Genomic DNA, 18,059 nt, shown 5'->3' on the forward strand with positions numbered 1-18,059 from the left:
CAAAAGTCTTTAATTCTGATTATGTTGCCCATTTTTTCTATCAACGTTTTTTCATTTTTGCATAAATAAAAATTATAATAATCAAACTAGTGTAGTAGGAGTATTTTCTGGCATGTATTATCTAATAAAGTATAATCCTGTAGTTATAAAATAATATATTCTCTCTAATAGCTTTTTTACTATCTGCTTTCCTAAAGCTATGTTGAGGATACCTATTCAGATTGTGGTTAGTTATTTCCATTTTTGTCCTCTACTAAATTTGTGCCTTGTGAATAATTTTCCATTCTGTAACCGAAGTGGTAACTTTAGTACCGAAGTTTTTATCAACTTGAACTGAACTTTCCTAGTATTCCTTTTCATCTTAGTCTTTTATAGAATGATTCCCCCAACCCAGATTTTTAAGATTATTTTGAAATATATTTAAATTCCTAATATTTTTTTGCATTTTATGTAATTTAATATCATCATCAGATTTGAGGAACACAGTTTGGAGTTCTAAGATGAATTAAATATGTCATACAGATTGATCTATGTGCCTATAAACTTCTTGAAACCCACTAATAAATAACTTTGGGGTACTACATTAAAGCTATGTATTCTCAAATGCCAGGATTCATAAAATATCAAGGTCAGAAGGAATTTACAGGGTTATCTATTCACCAGTATGCTGCTGGATTCCTTTTTACAGTATCTCTATTGAGGTATTAGTTAGCCTGGTTTAAATTTGACTGTGTAAACTGTCTTTTTCTTTTCTTTTGGTAACTCTATTTTGGATATTTTATATCGAGTCAAAGTAATTTTCTCTTTGGTTTTCTGGTCCCTATCATTCTACATCTGCTATTTGGCATCCTACAGGTACCATGAGTAATGGCATGGAAAATGAGCAATAGGACATGTTAGAAAAATAATAAGTAGATTAAAGTGGTTAGATTGTGGAGAGGTGGTGAGCTGGTGATTGGAAATGACAATAATTTTGAAGGGCCTGTATTAGTTGGATGTTTATAGGTTGGCTTTAGGTAACTATCACAGAACTTCCATTGGCAAATGACGTGAACAAATCCATGTTTTACAAAACTTAACTCTGGTTACAATGTGGATAATAGATTAAAATGAGAAAATACTTCGGCAAAAAGGTCAGTTTTATAATGCTATTAGTCGAATAAAGCATGTAGGAGAAAGACAGATTTTAGAAGAAAGTTAATTAGCTTGTCTTTGGACCTGTTGAGTTTATAACTGTGGAGAAGTCTAGGAGGCAGCTGGAGAGATGATTCCATACATAAAGATTTAAAAGTTGTCTGTATATGGATGATGGAAGACAAACTTACTCAGAGTATCCGGAGTGAGAAGAGGACTGAGGAGAGAGAAAGTTTAGAAGCATGGTTTCAAATAACTTCACCAATCTTGTTGCTGCCCTTTTAAATGTGTTCCATTTTGTCTATATTCTTCTTTAAAGGAGACACTCAGGAACATATAATACCCAGATTTGGTGTGACTAGCATAAAAGAATAAGACATTTTGTTTAACCAGCATCCTATTGATGGAGATATAGGCTATGTTCACTCTTTTGCTGGAGCAAGTAGTGCTGCAATAAATACCCTTATAGCTACCATTTCACTCTTATGAACATATTTCTAGAATAAATTGTTAGAAGGGAATTTGCTCAAAGTATATGTGCATTTGAAATCTTTATGGATATTGTCACATTTCTCTGGGAGATTTCACCATTCCACCAGCAATATATGAGAGAGTGTTTTTCCACAACTTCATAACTTCACCAATGTGTTATCAAACTTGGAAATCTCCATCAGTTTGATAGATCTCTGTGGTACATGATAAATCAGTGGTTCTGATTTGCATTCTCTTACTTTGACTATTGAACTTACTGTATCTTCTACCCATTTTTCTATTGGCTATTAGTATTTTTCTTGGAGAGTCATAGATGTCTTGATGTATTAAGAAATGAACACTATCAGTGTGAGTTGCATGTGTTTTTTCTCAACTTATTTTTCTTTTGTAATTCATTTTAATTTTATAATTAAAATTAATTTTAATAGAATTATTTATGTAATCTAGTGAGCCTTTAATGACATCTGGATTTTGTTCCATGGATAGAAAGCAAGGTACTCCATGTTTTCTTCTAGTACTTTCTAGTTTTTCATTTAATACTAGTTCTTTCATTTCTGACATATCTCTGATCCATTTGTGGTTTATCGATTTGAGAACGAAGTATGGATCTAAATATTTCAGGTGGTCACCAATTGTCCTGTTTATCTTACAGTTAATTTTACCCCAATTTGAAATACTAAATTACTTTTTAGTTTATGCTTGGCTTTGTATTTACCAATACCACAGTGTTTTGATAAATGAGATTTTTGTTAGTTCTTCCTAGTTGCTCTTCTGTTTCAGATCTTTTTCTGGCTTTACTTTCTATTTTTCTGTATTAACTCTAGAAATACCTTGCCTACCTCTGAGAAAACTTGGAAATTTTATAGAGACCATGTTAATTTCAGAAATTTGTATATGGAGAGTTTATTTTATAATAGGTTTCTATACAAGAGCACCGTATATAAAGAATTTGAATTTGTTGTAAACATTTAAAAATCAGGAAATTTCCCAAAGAAGTCTTAATGGATTTTCAGCTCCTTTATAAAAATTAGAAGGAACAATTAAACAAAGCTAACTGATGGCAGCACTTCTGTAGCCATAGTTCTCTCCTGGCCAATTTCACTCACTTTATGTCACCTGCCTGGCCTCTGTAGAATTTGCAGCCTGTAAGTACTTGTGAAATTGGTTATCTGCAGTGAAAAGAGGACCCATTAGTTACAAATTACTAGAATTGCTCCCAGACTTCATCCTTGAGATTCTTTTGTGTATAGGTTATGTTAACGATTGTTAATTCTGCCTTCCAACTTGAAAACACCTTGTTAAGCAAACTTTCCATACCTTTAAGTCTGATAATAAATTCTGAACCAGATAGGCTGAAGATAGAAATTCTGTAGTACACTATTGGAAAATCGATTAGTACTATTTGGATGTGGTCATTCAGCTAGTTATTAGTGTACTGTGACGTGATTTTACCAGCGTTAAGTTAGTAAACCTTGGCAAAAATTCTGTGCTATCTACCAATCATGTACAAAGAAGCCCCCTGGGAACCCTAAGGAAATGAGTAATTTGGGGCCATTTTAAGGTTTATCCCTTTAAATATTACACTTTTTATTTTAGCCAATTTTGATAGAATTTTTCACGTTTCAATAAGCTGAGAATATTTTGCCAGCAGCTTTTGTAAGATAAATTCTAGCCGAAATAAGCAGGTGAAGAGAGGCAACAAAGGGCTAGGTAGTTTATTTGAATGCAAATTCCCAGGTGATGTTCCACTGTCTGGCTATCACAGGAAGGTGAAGTCACACTTGGTCAGGGAGGTGGGGGTTTAATAAGGGTTTGGGAGGGGGAGGAGTGGGCAAGCTATCCTAGGGGGCGTGGAGAGGTATGATTGGCTAAAGGTGACATAATAGACAACTAGAAACTTTTTTTTTTCCTTCCAAGAGGGAGAAGGCTGACATCCGTGTCTTAGTTGGCACATCAGAAGGATGGAATTCAGGAAGACCTGTCCCCTTTCCATATAAGGCACAGATCTTGGGGTCTGTTCTGTTCTGCTTTTATGGTATCTCTCTGTTCTGTTTGCATGTCCTTGTTTTTCCTTTCTCCAGCCTAACAATAAATATTTTCTTAATTATATAATAAGTTAAAAGTAGATTGATACCATGTTTTTATAAAGTTGAATGATACAGACATTTACTAGAATGAGTTAAGACAATAGCTATTAAAGACTAACTTAAATGAGAGTTATGTTGGTTGTAGAATAAACTTTATAGCATTTAGGTAAAGTTAAAAAATAAGGTGGACCTGTATGATTAAAATTTGGTTGCATTAGATTTTATGGACATTTTTTTCATAGTTCACCTTTAGTCTCTGTTTTTGTAACTAAAGTTGACTACTTACATATATCTTGTCACATAAGAAATGTGTATCTTAGTATAGTATTGGTGTCTGTGTTCCTTTTCTTTATCATTAGATGTTACTCCTCTGTACTAACTTTTAAGAAAGCACAAATAACGTGCATTGTAGTGGTATACTTGTCTATATCCTCCTTCAGAGGTCAGTTATTTTTCATTTTCTTAGTGTCTGGACGTTTTCTATCAATAAATGTTTATTGGAGGAGTAAATAGCAAAATTGTTTTCTTTTGGAATTTCTACTTCTGCCCATATTTTGGGTAAGCCTCAGGTTACATAAATGTAGAGAACACTCTTCTTTAGGTCTAATCTACCATACCGTACAAAAAGTCAAAGACTATACCAGTTCTCTCCTGTGTGGAATATTACTGCTCTGCTATATCATAAACTTACTTCCTCAACAGTCTTCTAAAAATTATTTAACTACTTTTTAAGAATAAAATACACATAAGCCCATAGTAAATAAGTATAAATTCAGGATGTTTTACATTCACATTTTAAGTTCAAAGTAATACATTCTAAATATTCAACAAATTATTTTAGTCACTTCTAGGATGCATATTCTTTCCCTTTTTAGTATTTCTAAAATCAGGATACGTCTCAATCACTGTTTGCCAGGTGACTGTATTGGAGCAATTGTCATTGCCTGTGCATATGCAGACTTAGAGCTGTTCACATTGCCTTTAGTTGGGCATTAGTACTACACGTGTTTAATTGTCATTTAAAATGTCTTTAAAAAGATATACTGTGTTTCAGGATTTAACCAAAAAGTTACTGATTATGCAGAGAAGCACAGAAACAGTGTACAGAGCATAAATTTAATATCAATAAAGCAAATGTTTGTTGAAGAAATGCCAGCAATTCCATGTTTGCTTGCAGAGCAACAAGTGTTTTATGGATCAGAGTGCCTCAAGTCAGAAGAAATTATTAAATCCTTTGGAATAAGTCTAAGTCTAAAAATGTTTTACAAAGTTATTTCATTAATTTAACATAAAAAATTTGAAGTGGTGTGTCCTTGCTTAATTGGCAGCATTTTTTTCTTGTTATATCGACTAATGTTGTACTTTACATTTGATGATACTGGATTCAGTAACTTCGATGGTATTTCTTTTTATGTTCCTTGATAAATAATCATACATCCATATAAAAACGTAAGAAATTGTTTTCCTGATTAGTGGCTTGTGTAGTCATAGATGCGCTTCCTATTCTAAAGTCTGAAGTTGAATTTGTTCTAAGGAAGTGATTTAACCACCTTATTTTTATACTTAATGGTTTTGTTCAGTTCAGAACACATAGCCCTCTATCTGCTTGGTGTCGCAGTTATAAAGGCTGGGAAAATAATTTTTTCTTTATTTCTGTATTTTACTTTTTCTAAAATCATATATGTGTTAAAACACTTAGGTACCGATGTCACTAGTAGTAAGCTAATCTCTAGTTAAAAATTAATATACAATTTTGTGGTTTTTATGTCACAGAATTTTTCAGAAATATTTCTGCATTTAAATAGAAGACATTTTGTTTAGGAAATTTATTTTTCCTAAAATGGACCTCCCAAAATAGAAGTTCTGGAAAAGCTTCTTAGGCCTGTGCTAATTTTTAAATAAACTAATACTGAGAAAAGCAGGAACCCACGTTTGTGATTTCTGTGCAAGACAGGGGTGGGGCACAGAACCATAAACATTTGTTAAAATGTTTGTTACAATCATATAAGCCTGGAAAAAAATTGGCCAGCTATTTTTGCATATTTGTAACCTATTAGATCCTTTCCACACATAAATTTTTTTTGTGTGTATATACACATGCTTATAAATAGTGTTTTCTTGAGGGTATCTGAAAACTTAATTATTGCTTAGCTCAAGCTACTGTTTGTTTCTGCCTCAGCTTTATTATCAGTACACATTTATACAGTTTAGTAAATAAAATAAGCAACATATGTATTTCAAATGTTTTAGGGAGATATGCTTCAGCACAAAATAATGACTATAACTGTACAAAGGTGCTTGCTTTTACTGCACAGATGTTTAAATCAGTTAGCTGCTGGGAGGGCTTATCTTGAGTGGTAGATGAGCAAAAGGACCATGGTAGCAATATGTTGGGACATTCATTCCCAACATACCACATGTCTGTTTTCTGTCAGATGACTAGATGGCTAACTAGTCTCTTTGGGCCAGCTTGTCATGACCTCATATTCTTCTTCTTGATGCATTTTCACATATACCATATGAAGTAATAGATTTATCTGTTCAAGATGTCTACAGCAAAGATCACGACACTTATCAGAGGACTTTAAGTCAGCTATCTTAACAAGACATAACTCTGAAGTGTAATACATTTGTTTTATACGTGCCACAGCTTCTGGGGAGTGATGGCCAATTCATGGTATGGGAGAGAGTCTGGCATACCATTCTCAAGTTTACTTTACATTCTGTCATCCTAATATATGAACTTCAAAACAAATGAAAGAAATTGCCTTCATTTTAAATCCATATAGTCATGTCCCCTGCACCAGCACTTTTTTTCCTTGTGGGGAATATTAGCTATTTGCATTGAGTTACCCTACCAAAAAGTACAATACACTGAGATTTTGTTTTTAAGTTATGTGTAAGCTTTGTTTGTAGAACTTTGATGAATACTCATTATTAAGCTTTAATCGCTTTTCTTGTTTCTCTAGGATTCCAACACATCATGACATGTCATTATCTAGAGCAGTAATGAACGTTGACCTGTTTTGGATTAGTTGATGACATTTGGAAATGATCCAGTAATACCTGTTACAAAGAAGCTGAGTGTACTCTATTTGGAGTGAACAGCCCAGATTGTTCTGAATTTTCCAAGATGATAGATCCAATGATGGACTTATTTGATGATGCCAATCTTTTTGGTGAAACCTTAGAAGGTTTGTCAGATGATGCGTTTGTACAACCAGGACCTGTTTCACTAGTCGATGAATTGAACTTGGGTGCAGAATTTGAACCTTTGCACATAGACTCACTGAACCATGTTCAGGGTACTCCAACACATCAGAAAATGACTGATTATGAACAGTTAAATCAGTTTGATTCAATGAAATTTCATCCAGTTAATCAGTCTTTTGGTAGCCTAGCTGAACATGTGTTATCTCCACACCCTCAGTTTAATTATTCTCCAGTCCACCCCCAAAACCAACCCAATGGTTTGTTTCCAGATGTAGGAGATGGTAGTGCAATGTGGGGCCATCAGACAGCTACTAGCATTTCAAATCAAAATAGGTCTCCTTTTCACCAACAAGGACATTCTCACTCTATGCCTCACAATAAAAGCTTTATGGCACACCATGATTTTGCCTTATTTCATTCCAATGAACAACAAACACAGTGCACTTCACTCACAACAAAACTGAAATAATCTTAACACAGGGCAAAGTTCTCTAGGCCAGTCTAAAAATTTTATGGATGTTAATGTTTTTGGTCCACACAGAGTCAGTGTTAACCACACAGAGTCAGTGTTAACCACCCGCCACAAATTTCTAATGCATCTACTTCACAACAGTCTCTTTTGATGCAACAATTTTCGCAAACGCCAAATCCTTCAGTACACTTCCTCAAGTGTGGCAGTCGTCAGGAAGGAAATTTTAATGGACCTTCTCCAAATATGACTTCCTGTTCTGTCAGTAATTCACAGCAGTTTTCTTCCCACTATTCCTTTTCCAGTAATCATGTATCACCAAAGAGTCTTCTCCAGCCCTCTGCAGTTCTTGGACCTAATCATACAAATCAGACTTTACCTGATTTTCCTGGAAGTAATTCCTTTTCACTTCGTAGGGGAATGAAGCAAGAATCCACTCAGCCTATGCTAAATCCCAATACGTCACTCAATTCAAATAATTTCCAAATGTTGCATTCATCACATCCTCAGGGTAATTGCAGCAATTCAAAATTATCTCCTGTGCACATGAACTTCCCAGATCCTTTTGATTCAGGAAGCCAAATGGTCCATTTCAGTGATCATGTAGGAACTAATGGCTTTTCATCTTTAGAAGAGAATTTACTTCATCAGGTAGAATATCAGACTGAGCCATTCACAGGACTTGATCCAGAGGACCTCCTTCAGGAAGATCTCCTTCCCCAATTTGATGAGTCAACATTTGGGCAAGATAATTCAAGTCATGTTTTAGATCATGACCTTGATCGGCAGTTTACTTCACATCTTGTAACGTGGCCTTCTGATTTGGCTCAAACTCAGTTACATGGTCAGGCTGGTCTTGGCATTCATCACTTCCTAATCATCAACATTTACACGACAGAAATCGCCTTTACTTAAAGAGACAGGTATGTATCTTTTATTTTGGTGTTTTGGTAGGGTCAGCTTTTACTCATTGAGTTAATTTTACATGAGACATTCAAGATTTTCAGCAATTCTGTTAATATGTATATTTGGGCATAGGTTTCCATCGGTTTTATATTGTGGAAATGATTCATTGATGCACTCAAAGCAGTAGACTATTTCTATATTTAGAAAATTGTAAGTTTTTAAGAACTTCTTTGTAACTTTGAATTTTGATTGTCTTTAAAAGATCTATTATCAAAAGCAAAAACTTAACTAAGGGAAACAATAGGAACATTTTTTGCAAATATGAGCATAGGGTTAGTATTGCTCTAAAAAGCTCATATAAATTGATAAACTTAAGATCTTCATTGATAACTAGATAAAGCATATGAGCTGAAATTCACAAAAGATGAAATTAAATTTGTAAACACAACATTCAGAATAATGCAGCCTTAATGATTAAATTTGCAGTGTGGTTTCCTGTTTACCTGTTAGGAAAAAATTTTAATATTAATAGTGGCAAATTTATGGTGAAATTGGAGCTTACATAGCTTTGTTAATTGATACAAATATATTGGAAAACAATTTGGTTGTGGTCTTTTGGGGTATAAAAATACTTTATTATAGTAATCCCCAAATAGCAAAAGTAATATATCCAAAAATATTTATATTATTTTATCTATAAGGGAGAACTGGAAAGAGTATAATTTGTTATCATAGCCATGACAGACTGTTACAGGCATTGGAAAGACCTGAAGATTAACACTGAGAATATGTTAATGATGGGAAAAGCATAATTCAAAATTATGATCACAGTAAAATGATTAACAGTTCAGGCTTTGGTATCAGACTACTTGGGTTTTAGCTCTTGGCTCCTGTTACATATTAGATGTGTGGCTTTTAGCTAGTTATATAATTTTTGTTATATACCTAATAGGCTATATTAGGTATCTACCTAATAGGGCTTTGGTAAAGATGAAAAGAGTTATAATGTAAAAGTACTTAGAACTGTGCCTAGGGTATAGTAAGCACTTAATAAACATTATTGTAATTATGTTTTTTTTTCATAGCAGTATGAAAATAAGTTTAGGGTAGTATAATTAATTGTACTTTGCTCTCTGTTCTTTTCATGTAAAATACTACTTTTATAATAAAAATTGTATTTAATGTAATATCTTACATTTTTCTGAAATCTTACTAAATTAAGGATTCATAAAATGCTTCAATACCTTGGTTACCTGTGAGATTTGGTAGGCAATGAAATATACCATAGTTCTTGAAATTAAATATTTAGAGACCATTTTTTCATTTCAAAGTATTGAAGTGTTTGAAAAAGATAAAATCTTTATCTTTTATTTGGGTTGATTTTAGTTCTGTTTCAAATATTATTTTCAGTACATCTTTTGAAACGTCTAAATTGATTTTAAGATACTTTAAGGCATTTGTAAACCTTCCCTTCCCCTTCTTGTGGTCTGCATAGAATGTTATGATTTTGCTCCCTCTACTGGAAGATCACGCATCTTAATTAGAAGGACCCTAGGAAAAACATCAGATTTGAACCGAGGGTCATCTGTTACACTTTATAGGTGAATTTCTGACTAGTTTGACTTATCATTTTGTCTAGTATATAATTGAAGTTACGAAGTCCGAAATTTGTTAACATTACTTTTCTGAATTTTATTTTTCTAAGGCTTTGTCATCATTTTAGTTTTGTTTTGTTTTTAATTCATGTTTTTACTAAGCATGTTCTGTTGGCTTTACAAAGCAGTAAAGACTCCCTTTTATAGATTTGAAATGAATGGAAGGTAATTATAAATAAGTAGTTCCTAATATTACCAAATGGGAAGTACTAGCTGAGAGAAATTGTTTTCCAATCCATCGTAAGCAACTTTTAATAAATCATCATATTCTGTACTGATAAACTCATCAGGCTTTATTTAAATGTACTCACTTTTTTGTCTGAGTTTGTTTTGTTTTGCCAACCTGTTCTTTTTGTGACATGTTCAAGTGCTGATAAAGGGCAATCTGAAATACTTCTTTGAAAGTTCTCAAGTTTCCTATTATTTCTTACTGTTAAGAGTAAAAATCTGGAGTTGCTGTTTGTGGGGATGAAGAATAGAGAGGAATTGGTAGAGAAGATAGGGGATTGATATTATGATTATGACTTATGGATTGCTTATAGATTTTATATATACTGAGTTATGTCACTCTAAGTAGGTGAAATTCAAATGATTTCATATGTGTAATTTATAACAAATTTTGACAGCTTAAAAGTTTTTTGCCTATGTAATTTTGGCATGTTCCAGTTTGTTATTGTTACTACATAGCCAAAATACTATATTAATAAGGAATTCTTACATTATTATGGTGTATTCCTAGGTTGTATGGAAAGAAATTTTTTCTTAGGTTTTTATAACTTAATTGCAATAATTTCCTTTTAGACTATTGGTAAATATGTATAGAAGCTAAGAGATTAAAAAATGATTAAGTGATGTAATTTTGTTTATTAAAAATAAGGTACATTTTGTTGTAGTCAAAGCAAGATACCTTTTATCTCCTGTGAAAATCCTCGTTGGCACTCTATTTAGGACTCTAGAAAGCTTCAGTGAAAGTGTTGGCTGTATAAAAATTATTTCTAAGCCTTACTTTTTCTTATTCCCCAACTGAGGGTGGGGTGGTTGTGGGTATAATTTCAAATGTCTTAAAGTAAGCAACCTGAAGTCTGTGTCAGTCTTTAAAAACAGTGCTGATGACATTTCTTATATACATAATTGACTCTAGAATTTTATCACTTAAACAATAGAAAAAAAGGTGAGAAGCTACAGCAAGTATTTCTAAATGTAAGCACTTGCAAAACATCATGGAGAAAATACTACTTTATTTTCATCTCTCATTAGAGCAAAGGAGTTGTGAGAGAGTACTATACATTTTTTATTCTCATGACAAAACTTTCTCCTATTTTGTAACAAAACCTTTCGTTTTGGTCTTTGTTAAAATGGAAATAACATGGAGCATTGCATGGTCTCTCAATGTAAATTAAATTTAATGTAAAATTCTCTAGCAGTGAAAAATATATGGGATAGCTGAAATAGCAGGCAGCAGAAAATAGAATTTTAGGATGTACATAATTACACAAAATTCCATGTTGACTTTTGTGTTCTGATAAATTTATTACTTTACTTACTACCTTGAATTTTGTTTTATTTTTTTCCTGAAGGTAGAGAAACTTACATTACTTATAAGCTTTAAAAATTAAGAAAATAGAAAGACAGGTTTGAACAGCCTATGTAAAGCACTTTTTAAAATACTGGATTTTTTTCTCATAAAAACAATACATGGTTAGTATTAAAAAATTGGAACATATAGAAAACAAACACTTGAAAATTAAGTTACCTGCAATAACACTACCAAAAGATACTTCTGTTGACATTTTGTTGTTTAAGTTTCCAGTGACATCTGTTGTCTGTCTGTCCCCTGTCCTCCACTTACATATTTTTACATTTTTAAGAAACAAAATTTGGATCATATAGTTTATGCTGTTTGGCATCTTGCTTTGTTAATGTGATTAACATATTATAGACATCTTTCATTATCATTAAACATTTTTCTGAAAATGAATTTGAACGGCTGAATAGTTTGCCATTGTAAGGTTGCTAAAGTATCATATAAAAGTAAGGTTCTAATGGAGATCTGGAAAAATTTGAATCAAGGTAATTAAAATATCTATATTTTTCTTGTATATATTACCATAATATTCAATTTAAAGTAGGTGTATAGTAACAGCAAAAATTATAATAACACATAGCACTGACTTTGTGCCAAGCACTGTTCTAAATGCTTAACTTAGTTAACACACTTGAAATAATCCTGTTATTTGGATACAGTTATTTCTTTCAATTTCCATGGGAGGAAATTGAGGTACAGAGAAGCTAAGTGATATACTCAAAGTCACATAGCCAGTGTGGAGACAGCCAGTGGCCGGCCATTCTGGATTCAAACCGAATTTGACTCCCATTATATGCAGTCTTGACCACTTTCACTTTACTTCAGAGTGTGTTAGTGCATTGTAATATATAACAATAAAATTCTGTACTAAATGATTTCTCCTTACACTGAGGGCCCTTCCATCCCCCACCTTCAAAAATCTACCTTACTTACTGTTGAGGCAAAAACTTGCTTTAGAACCTTTAAGTGAAAAAGACCGTGTAGCTCATGTTTTCTGGCTTTTTTGGCAAATAGTTTGTCCATTACCAGAGGACAAAACAACCCCTAAACAAAAAAAGTAAACTGAAATAGCTATTGCTTCCAAAAATGTTTTGGACATTCTTTTCTAAGATTGTGTGTTTAAGATGATAGCAAATGCCGTAAAGGTAAACCTGATTATTATCTTCAAACATTTGAAGGACTTTAGAGGTCAGAATTAGTCCTACTAAGTGGAAGTCACAGAAAAGCAGTTATCATGTAGATAGAAAGATGTTTGGAATAAAGCTCTTTGACTTAAAGTAAGTAAATGGAATGGTTCAGATATGTCACAGATGGAATTCCTATAGTGGGTGGAAAGGATTAAATTGGTAGGTTCTTTTCATCTCTAAAGATTCTGTGTTTGTAATTTGGGATTTCATTGTAGGACATATCATTCATATTGCCTATTGAAGCCCCTGGGAGGCAGTTACAAATAATGAAAAAAAGTAAAGAAATATGGCAGGGTCTGTGTTATTCAACAATGTTAGGGAATTTATTATAGATGAATAAATTTTCCAGATAGTTGTAATGTATTCTGTTAAGCATCAAAATCTTTAATTATATGGCTCTTTTTTTCCCAGAGGGTGATGGTGATGGTAGTAGAATGTTCAGTTAGGAAAGGATAAAATCTTAGATTTTGTAGGGAGGTCTTGTATGTTCAAATTAGTAATGCTATTGCTGCACTTCCACGAATTACGCTAAGTAAGAATCTATTAGAATACATTAAGTATTTGAAAATTACCTTAAGCATAAACACAGCTAATTTTGTGTTTAAGTAAAATTATTACTAAAAAGAGGAAAACGTATGTAAAACTACAGCAAGGGATTTGCTCTACTTTGCTCATACCCACTGAACCAGGAGGATCCCAAACTCATAGCTACTTTTTGTTTTACAGTGGTAACTTTTCCTAAGACAAAAAAACCCAGATACCTGAACAGTTAAAAGACTTGTCACTCCACTTATGCCCTAGACAAAAAGAAGAGAAAAAAACTAGCTAATATTGCGATTTGAATAATTAAAACTCTTATAATGTGCTATCCCTCTATTTCTCAAAATTTATTTAAATCATTATGCATTTGGCATGGCATTGCTTATGAGAAATCTCACAATTCTTAGTTGTCTAAGCCAAAACACAAAATAGCAATTCTGTAGAGAAATGTCCCTTTTGTGTTTTTCAATTAAAATGGACTAATTTTTAGTTTTGACATTTGTCAAATCTTCTAGATTAAAATGCTTTATTTGAACTGGGAAGTTTGCAGAATGTTAGTTAGCTCAAAAATATGGTCTTAAGTATTAAACTGTTTACTATGTTATAGGAGAGTAGAGCTCTGTGCTTCCTGCCAGGAATCCCTGAAACCCCAGTAGTTCAGAGTAGCTAGATCTAAGGCTGTTGCCCTCTAACATGCATACTTAAGGGTGAGAGGCGAACAGGAAGTGAGTTCTTGGGGTGGGGAAGAGGCAGCTAGCTGTTGGTGAGAAATTTGTGGGTATGTGAAGAGCATGAGATTCAAGCCAGACTTCAAAGTAGGTCTAACAGAACTTTGTTGCATTTAATTTTATTGATGAGATGCACTCCCAAATACCTTAGAATTACTCAGTCATTTACTTACCATTATTAATGTCTGTAATTGAAAATAAAGTGTTAGGGGTTACTAAGCTCTCCAACTTGATTCCTATTATGATAAAATGAATACACAGTTGTTTTGAAATACTTAAATACAGGTGATCAGGTTTCTTTGCTTGGGTGTTGGACTGAAATGATTTTAAATTAAGGAAATATTTTAATACAACATGGTGTGGAAATGATAGCATAATATGGAAATATTTATGGGGAGAGATGGCGTATTATTAGAAAGCTTGGACTGTGGTTTTCAGTTAGATCTGGTAATTTGTTGTGGTCAACTATGCAAATACCTTACACATTTGTTATATAAGCAATACCTTATAAATTATGAGAGGAGGACATCTTTAAGTAAGGTTTTTTTTTCCTAATGAATTTATATTTCTGTACTTTAAAACAGTACAAGTTTATATTGACCAGTTTATGAAAAAAGAATTTTAAAGCTGCATAAGATTTTACTCTATCCTCATATAAAAAGTATTGAAGTGGTCTTGCTTCCTTGCTGTCACAAAACTAATTAGCAGATTCCTTTTGTAGTTTAAACTCTACAGTGTTTGTTGTTTGTTTTCATGGCCTTCTGTATTTTTTTATTAAAGTATAATTGACATACAATATTATATTGGTTTCAACTGTACAACATAGTGATTTTAGGGTGATCAGAAATAAAAGTGATACCACACTACAGTCAGACACTTTCATTTAATGTGGTATGTTGTAAAATCCAGTTATAACCAACTTTGGTTATCTCCAAATTGAAAAATATATATTCATTAGGAAATGAAAGTATATATTCATGAAATGAAAATGAAAAATATATATTCATTTTGTTTTAGTATATGTAGTTTTAATGTGTATTAAGTTTTTAACTCTATCTTTAGTGTTAAAAAAATACACCCTAATTGTATTTATTATATATACCAATTGTATATCTGTGAATGACTAAATTTATATAACATCTGTTTTGGAAATGTTACATTTTTACTGCTTTTATTTGTTAAGTGTTTACTAGATGTTTACCAAGCATAAGAGATTATACTGGGCAGTGAGGTTGCAAAAATGAATAAGATACTGTCCTTTGCCTTTGAAGAACTCAAACTGAAAATGAAGTTACACTTTCCCCTATTGATCTATATTATAATTTCAGATTTGTTTTAATTTTTTATTCAATCTCAGTTGACAGTAGCTTCCAGCACTTTCCCTCAGCCCTCCAGCTAAGTGATTTGGAGTGAGTGATTTACAAACAAAAATTAATTTTCTGGACCCATCCTATTTAAAGAAAGTGCTCCCCTAAGTTCCTTAATTAGTTCTGTTTCATGATGTTTTAGCAATCTGTAAGTATTTGATTCTTCATATACATACTATAATTTGTTAATTGCTTGTAATACACTGCTGTTTGGGTCCAGTTGCTTTTGTAAAGGCAGAGTCAAGAAAGGTCCTTTTCTTTTAAGCTTTTAATCTACTTAAATTTATTATCAACTATTGCAAAATTATTATAAAACTGTCATGTGACTCAAGTTGGAGCACTATTTTCTTCTCTCAAAAAACACTAGTTACTGGGAGATACATTATACTACAAGATTATATTGCTAGATAAATTTTCTTTTTTTTCCCTAAATACCTCAATTGAAAGTAAGATACTTAGGACTAATTTTTTTTAAATTAATATGGTAAACATTGAGTGTAATTGGAGATAGAAATAGTAGTGACATTTGCATAGTATATTTAAAAAATGGTTTTACTTACATTATCTCTTAATAATCACCTAGGGTATATATTAGTTGGTATTATTTCTGAGAATTTACAGATCAGGTATTTGAGGATTTAAGAGGGAAAGTCTAAAATCAAATAGCTACTAATTGTTTAGCAGAAACTTGGTTCTAAATTCACTGTTTCGTACCACACCAAACTGCCTTTCGACAGCAGCAGAAACAGTGTTCATTGAGCTGTATCAGGTACTCTGCTAAGTATAGAGACCTCTAAGGCTAGGCCTGCAAATCTTTATTTTTGTTATTTTGCAAGAAAAAAGATGCTCCAAATAAGCTTAAGCAGTATTAGAAATGCCAGAATTAAAAACTTACATTGAAAGTATCATTTTTTCCCTAACTTTTATTTGAAAATAGTTTATAAACTTACAGAAAAATTAAAAAATTTATACAATGAATATTTATATACCATTCACACAGACTCACTAACTTAAGTTTCTGCTGCATTTGCTTTCTCGCTCTATTTTATTTTTAACAAAAGGTTCTTTTACTAAGTAATAAAATTTAACATCATTGATAATGGGATATCATGGCACTTTACCTCTAAATATGTCAACATGGCTTTCCTTAGGAAGGGTACATTCTCCTACAAGAATGCTGTATTTTTATCACAGTCAAGAAATTTAACACATACTACCAGTCAATACTACCTATTGTACTATCCAAATTCAAATTTCTCAAATTATCCCAATAATATTCTTTAAAATTGTTTGTTTTAAAATCCAGGATCCAGTCAAGGGTCAGGCATTGCATCTAGTTGTTATGTTTCTTTAATCTCCTCTAATACAGGTTTTCTGTGCCTTTCTGTACTTTGCTGATATTGATAATTTCTAACTGGATTTTTTCAAAGTTAAGAACGTTTGCTCTTCAAAATACACTATTAAGAAAAGAAATGGCAAACTAGAATATTGCAACTCAATGACAAGACAACTCAGATTTTTAAATAGGCAAAGATTTTAACAGAAACTTCACTGGAAAAGATATGTGGATGGCAATAAGCTCATGAAAAGATACTCAACATTATGGGTCACTAAGGAAATGCAAATTAAAATCACAGTAAGATACCACTACCCACCCATTAGAATGGCTAAAATTAAAAAGATTGACCATCCATGTGTTGTAAACAATATGAAAGCAAGTGGAACTCTCACACACTTGTTATGGGAAATGTAAAGTGTTTATATTTGGAAAATCTTCTTGTTATTTCTTAAAAAGTTAAGCATATACCTATGAAAGAGTCAGCAATTCCTACATATTTACCAAATGGAAATAAAAGTGTGTGTCCTCACACTGCTAATTAAACTATAACTAAGGCCTTAGGTTATACTTAGAATTCATTTGCAATCTGAATTCCCCTTTGCCATGTAACTTAACATATTCACAAATTTTACAGATTAGGAAATTGATTTCTTTGGGGACCATTATTACTCTGCATAACACAAACCATGAGGCCAATTAAAAGATACTCCTTTAAACAAAGAATGAATTAACAAAGGCCTGTTTTATGACTCTGACCTGTTTACTAAAAACCTGTTTGAGTATCTTATCCTAATTTTTCTGTTCAGTCTCTTCTCTCTGCTTCTCATGCTAGAAATCACTAGGAATCTAGAGTGTAATGAATTGAGAGTTGGGCCATTTGCAACTTACAGTTTCAGATTTCTCGATAATGCATATGAAGTGATTTAAACGAATTCAACAGTTATTGAAAAAAAATATTTTCGTTCATGCAGCAATTAGTTAATAAGCCTCCGTCCTATACCATGCATCTTTCTGGTTACTTTTTATATGTCATCACATTTTATCTTCAATAATCTTACAATGTTAATGGCAGCATACTAATTTATAAGTAAAGAAACCAGACTTGAGGCACTATATGATTATAAGTTATAGAAACCAAGATTTGAGAAAATATGAACCCAGATTTGAGAAAAGTAGGTATAGAAAAAAGATAAAGCAGTCATGATTTTGTAGTTCATAATCCAGTGTTTTTACTTGTTTTATTAATATTTACATAATTATAAAATAATCTTATATAATTTTAAGTTAAATCCATAGACATCTTAGATAGTGTAGTACTGTGGGGGTCAGTACTATTATTTAAATCGGATAATCTGAT

The 18,059-nt window shown here is 32.3% G+C and overlaps 1 protein-coding gene across 8 annotated transcripts in view; it reads left to right on the forward strand.

Moving 5' to 3' along the window:
* LOC130680950 (chromodomain-helicase-DNA-binding protein 9-like) overlaps nt 1-18,059 on the forward strand; it is a 159,025-nt gene that overhangs the window by 90,981 nt on the left and 49,985 nt on the right. For 6 of the 8 annotated variants that reach the window (XR_008994017.1, XR_008994018.1, XR_008994016.1 and 3 more), the window contains exon 2: nt 6,683-8,318. The exons of the other annotated variants lie outside the window; for them this stretch is intronic. The gene's annotated coding sequence lies outside the window, so the exon portion shown is untranslated. The remainder of the gene's footprint in view (nt 1-6,682; nt 8,319-18,059) is intronic. 8 annotated transcript variants of the gene reach the window in all.

This window comes from Manis pentadactyla, chromosome 15 (assembly GCF_030020395.1).
Source record: "Manis pentadactyla isolate mManPen7 chromosome 15, mManPen7.hap1, whole genome shotgun sequence".
NCBI lineage: Eukaryota > Metazoa > Chordata > Mammalia > Pholidota > Manidae > Manis > Manis pentadactyla.